General features: G+C 42.8%; 1 protein-coding gene across 5 annotated transcripts in view; it reads right to left on the reverse strand.

Moving 5' to 3' along the window:
* TIAM2 (TIAM Rac1 associated GEF 2) overlaps nt 1-6,000 on the reverse strand; it is a 135,721-nt gene that overhangs the window by 91,063 nt on the left and 38,658 nt on the right. Inside the window, exon 1 of one of the 5 annotated variants that reach the window (XM_031056296.1) lies at nt 5,506-5,841. The exons of the other annotated variants lie outside the window; for them this stretch is intronic. The gene's annotated coding sequence lies outside the window, so the exon portion shown is untranslated. Of the gene's footprint in view, nt 1-5,505; nt 5,842-6,000 lie in introns of those variants that run through there. 5 annotated transcript variants of the gene reach the window in all.

Genomic DNA, 6,000 nt, shown 5'->3' on the forward strand with positions numbered 1-6,000 from the left:
ACTGTGAGCCATCTGCTTCCCATACAGTCACACTAACTAGGCTGAGACTCTCTAAAACTACAGGCCAGAAAATGGCAAGCTTCCAGATGGGAAGCTGTCAGTAGGCTGAATGCTCCACCACCACAGTCAGCATTGGACAGGGGCCATAAAAAGGCAAGAGGTTGTGGTAGCACCTTCCTGGGGAGGCTCAGCAGATTTGCTTTACTGAGATTGTCCCAGTCCCACCACCTTGGATGTTGAAAGAACTCAACTAAAGTCAACCCTAGCAATGCTAAACTTTACTCTGGATCACAAAGTTAACCCTCGTGAGACAAACACATGTACCAAAGCTAACTCTCTGATGTATTTTGATGCCTTTATTCCTCTGGGTGGCTGGTGAAAACAAATCTTCGCTGGCAGATAAAAAATAAGTGGTCTACAAACCACTTACCTCCGCTGAAGCTTCTCCAAAAAATCTACTGAAGAGTTACAGGGAAGTTGAATCCCTCTTTACTAAACATATCATCTGTGTCAGAGTGGCAAAAGCAGTAAAAAATAAAATACAAAACAATACAAAAAAATAAAATAAAATAAAATAAAATAAAATAAAATAAAATAAAATAAAATAAAGTATGGATGAGTGCAGATGAGGCTAACATCATGGCATCAAATTGGCACCACTGAATTAGTGCTCATTTAAAAACTCAGGAACTCAAGAGAGTCTTCAGCATTACCAAGAACAAAACTTGTCATGCACAGCAGACGAGATTAAATTTAAAACCTCCTATCATTAAGAAGTAAAAAGCATTTGAAAGGTGAGCTAGATTAAGATCTAAGAAAGAGGTAAGACCTAGAGCTAGCTGTCTCATCCCTATAAAATAAGATCCTACACAGAATCATAGGATCCTTAAGTTTGGAAATGGTCTCTAAGATCATCTTAACCCAGCATGGCCAGGTCACCCCTTATCCATAGTGTCACATCCACATGCCTTTTGAACCCTTCCAGGGATGGTGATTCCACCACTCCCTGGGCAGCCTAATCCTATGCCTGACTCACCCTTTCATGTGAAGATTTATTATTTTTTCTAATGTCTAATATAATGCTGCACATGGTACAACTTGAGGCCATTTCCTTTGGTCCTGTCACTTGTTACCTGGGAGACGAGAACAACCTCCATCTTCTCAGTTCTTCACAACGACACAGCAGAACACAGTTTTAACTTTTTAAGAAAATCCTTCTTTGAGGAAATAAATAAATAAATAAACGAACCAAGTATTTTATTTTACTTATAGCTTAAGCAACAAGCACACATCACAAACTCCTCAGACTTTCTTCACTAACAGGAGGATTGTTGCCTGCACCACTCCAGTTCCTTTCAAGACAGGATAGGACCAGTCCCGGAATACCTGCCACTGGGTATTCCTCACAGCCACCTACCCAAGCATAAGCATCTGCCAAAGAAAGGCAGAACTTCAACTCACTCTGCAGTGACAAAAAGGCCCTTAAGAAAGGGCCTTTGAGGGTAGAGTACATCTCACCAACAACTCTCTAGTGATGAAGCAAGAGGAGTCACGTGCTTTCTGCTGTGTTTAAAGCCCTCATTTCTACAAGGGCAGGCAAGGGCTCCCAGCCACGGAGTGGGGCCAGCGTGGTCATCTATGGACTGTGCACATGGAGTGGGGAGGCACAGAGAGGAGAAAAGGCAGCACCCGGGTCCTTACATGAGCAGCTGCTCTCAGTGCACAGCTCCTAAGTGCACTCCAGGAGACTGTCATCAGAACTAGAGCAGCTGGGATAATGGAGAATGAGAAACTTTTTCAGAACAATAAAAACTAAACAGAAAATCCCCTGATTTATAAGAAATTACCGATTTGTTTTCTTTTAACAGAGGACCGAGTTAGAAATGTTGCGGGTTTGATGTACAGCAGTTACACTAGTGGTATTTTACATCAGGAAAAGCTTTTTGTGTTATTTTTTGTTTGAATTGCCTGAGCAAATCCTGTATTTTCTTTCAAACGACTTTTACATCCTCTGTCACCTAACAGTTACAACACCGCCCATTTTAAATGCCTTACAAAGTCTTTGAGATTGTATATAACTAACTTAACATGCCCATAAGTTTTCCAAAGAATCACTGGGCTTTGTGAATTCTTACAGGGATACAGAATTACAGGTTTGAAGCTTTAATTAACTTTTAATCTACTTTGGTTTTTAATATGAAAGTAATACAAAATGCTAGAATGTGAACCTGCCCTCCTCTTCCTGCATGGCTGTCTATGGACCGATATGTGAAATTAATGAGGGGGGCAGGTTAGCACAACACTCTAGCTGGATTAAATGTGGAGTTTCTTACTGGAAACAATTTACTGTATTTTTTCAAACTACACACTCTGGTCACATGCTTCCACAAATCAGAAGCAGATTTCTTATTCCTGCAATCTCAGTCACATTCCTATTATAAAAATATACCATAATAATTATGCCACAGTATTCTTGGCAGGATACTTTGCATTATATACCACTGTATTCAAAGAATGAATAACTAAAACACCACAAGCATGCCTGTATTAAAAAAAAGTACGACTATTTTGCCTTAAAAATTCAACTTGAAGCCAGAATTCCTCACTCACTCATTTGTTTCTATAGAGTTCTAGTTTCCTGTATCAGGAACTGTTTGGTGGCTTCCACATCAAATTAATTTGTTTTTCTCATTAAACCTAAGTAGCCTTTTTGAGCCTAAACACTTCTTTTTGTGTTGTGAATCATACCTACATTGCAGATGGACTTTTAATTTCACAGTTTAAGCAAGAAAGGGATACTCTCCTTTTCTGGTTTCTTCTCTTAAAATAACATTAATTCTAATAGATCTACAGTGCTTCACATTTATACCACATCAGAATTAAACATCCCATACCTGGGACGTGATCCCTTCTTTTGCTCAACCCATCACTCTAGGTCCAAGACTCTGGCAGCTTTATTGAATTAGGCTTTATAGCTTTCAAGTTAGTGCAATATGGAAGGCTGAATCAAGCCTGAAGATTCTTATCATATTACACCAGTGCTGATTGATACAATCTAAATCTCCAGGGACTTATTTTTCTTTGGCAGGAAAAACAAATTTCTCCATTTGTAAATGTTATTGAATTTATACACAATGGCTAAAGTGCACATCCATTTAAATAAAAGCCATTAAGCTTGTTTAAAAACAAAAAGAAAGAACCAACCAGGAACACCAGCTAACATCTTGGCTTAATGCAGTAGCTGCAGTAGTTAAAGAGTTGATATGTCTAAGGGTTTATTTCCTCTCCTCGGAGGGGAAATTAACTCAGTGATCTGAAAGACTTCTCCACCTACTTGGGTTGTAAGAACACTGTCAGGTCCTGGTGCAGAACTACACGGGGCTTTCAGGGGACTTCACAGCCTGAGGCCTCAGATGGGGAGGATGGTGTACCTGAAAGGAGCCAAGATACTCCAAGCAGAGGAGCCCGGGCTCCAGCATCACTGCCCAGCACTTTGGAGACCAAGCACAAGTCTGCAGGCTTTGCTTAGATAAACTCCTGAAGAGGTCTCTACCTCAGCCCTCTTTACCTACAGTAACATCAGGAGGGGAGACTTGGGCTTTCTGGTCAAACTGAGATTCCCAATTCTCCACCAGGAACGTTTGTCCTTCTCCTTTCTTGTCTGTTTCAGTAGCAACCAGCTCATGCTATCAAACACAAGCACAGCCAGCAGGAAGCTACAGGGATATTCCTCACACATATCCCCCCCAAAACTGTAGGTGCCAAAACATCAGCTTTGGAGAAGACAGAATAAAGGGTATTTTTGGACTAGGGCACAGTTCACAACAGCATAAGCAACAACACAGACCCTACCAAGGAAGAGAAACAAATGGCAGAAAGGGAGAACAATCCAAGACAGGAACATTAACACATTCTGCCCACAAAGACTCCTTCTGGCATAACACATTCCAAGTCTACTGGAACAACTCTTCGCCCATGGCATCAGAGAAAAGCCTCCTTTAGGAACTGGCAGAACAGCGTGTTTCAGGCTGGGGGACAGGGGCTGGGGGACAGGTGGCTGCAAAACTCCCTGCTTGTCACCTATTACACTGCCTGCTCCACAAGCAGGAGGGAAAAACAGGCCACAATTGGCATAGTCTTTTCTACTTCTCTGCTTACACATTCATAAATACCTGAGGGTGTCAATTCCAAAGTAAATGCTTTCCTACCTTCAGCCCTGGAACTTCCTGAAGAGGACAGAGGATCTAGAAGTTAGACACCAAAAGTAAACTTGAGACACAGTCCCTTGGAAAATTGAAATCAGACCTTGATTTTTGCATGCCAAGAGCTCTACAGCAGTAACACAGCTGAAGGCTTCCTTTCCTGTGCCCCTGTAGTACCAGTATGTTACTCATATATTAAAAGAATAAAAAGAGTACATTGAGGATTAGGTTTCCTCACTAAAAAAATTGCTTCAAAGTTGCACAGCTACAGACTGCCCCAGTCAGAGTCCATCCACCTACGGTACATGGATACCCCTTTCCCACTGAAGGTGATCAAATAAAAAGAAATCCAGCTCTTGCCTCTAAATTGTAACTTACTATACATTGTATAACAAATCATCCATGCTAAAGAGAAATAAATGCGTGATTTCCAGAATGAAGTCACCAGTGTACAAAATTAACTCAGTGACCACATCAGCAACAAGCACAAAGTTGCAAACTCTGATTGCATTGCAAAAGCAATTAATCACCACTCTGAGAAAAAAAAAAAAGAAACCAAGGGAGTGAAGGCGCTTCCCCATTTTTTGGGGCGTTTTCCTCATTTTTATTTTGTCTGCCACAGAACATAGCATTTTCACTATTTGTGTACAATTATGTACTAAAAATTTACGTAGAAAGATCAAACCTGTGCTGGTCCTACCTCTGGCAAATGCAGGAGCTTTGGTTTTCCATACCATCCCAGTTCAGCAGTGGTAGTAGTGCTGACTGAATTTTTTTCCTCTAACACTACGCAGACATTACACCCTTGCTTGGGTATACTATTTATTGTAAGTCACTCTAAGTATTACTGAGAATAGACAGAACAATAAAAAAATACAAAAGATTCAGAGGGATTATTCAATTCACTGTATTGGAAGAGTCACTTTAACATAACAGAAACCGTAGTACTATTAAACACACTTTCTCATACTTTGCCTTAAAAAAATTCCAGCCCCATCATAGCAGAGAGATGTAAAATGATCCCAGCAGTGGTTTATTTAGCAATTCAGGCAATAGAGTTTGACAGATGACCACCAAGAACTGTTTTCTGGAGGAAAACCATCCACCTTGGGTGCAGCCACCCATGGCAGAGGCGGCAGAGGGGCTGCAAGTCCTGGCACCGCAGCAGCCCACTCCGTTTTCAGAGGCTTCCCAAGTCCTTCCCCACTTTTCTTTCAGCGCTCCAAGCCTGGCCCGGCAGCCGGAGGCAGAGAACGGACTGCTCTCCCCCAGCATCTCCCTCCCGGTGCCCAGTCCCGCTTACCTTCCCCGGGGCGCTGCCCGCAGCCTCCCGGCTGCCCCGAGCCTGCCACGGGAGCAGGGACACGCAGACACAGCCTCTCCCTGCCCTGGGCATGCCAGGAAACTGTGCCTAACACTCCAGAGCGCGGCACAGCCGCCGGGAACTAAAAACAGATCCTGCGCGAGGCTGGATGTATTTTTGTCTGCAGGCTACACACCCTCCTCCTCCTCCTGCTCATTTTTTTCCATTGGTGGAACAGCAGGATGCAGCCTAAGCAGAGGGTGATTTTCCATGGGCCGGCCCGCCGCGATGCCGGGCAGCCGCCGGGGAATACACCGTGACTGAGCTCTTGTCTGACCCCACATTCCTGAGCCTCCAGGCTGCTTCCACAGGAAAGCTGCTTGGAAATCTGCTGAATTGCAAGGCGCTTGCCTGCCTGAAGGTAGCTCACGGGTCTCCTCCTCTTTTATTTTTTCTTTTTTTTTTTTTTTCCTTTTTTTTTTTTTTTTTTTGTTT

Source organism: Geospiza fortis, unplaced genomic scaffold, assembly GCF_000277835.1.
Source record: "Geospiza fortis unplaced genomic scaffold, GeoFor_1.0 scaffold162, whole genome shotgun sequence".
In the NCBI taxonomy this organism is placed as follows: domain Eukaryota; kingdom Metazoa; phylum Chordata; class Aves; order Passeriformes; family Thraupidae; genus Geospiza; species Geospiza fortis.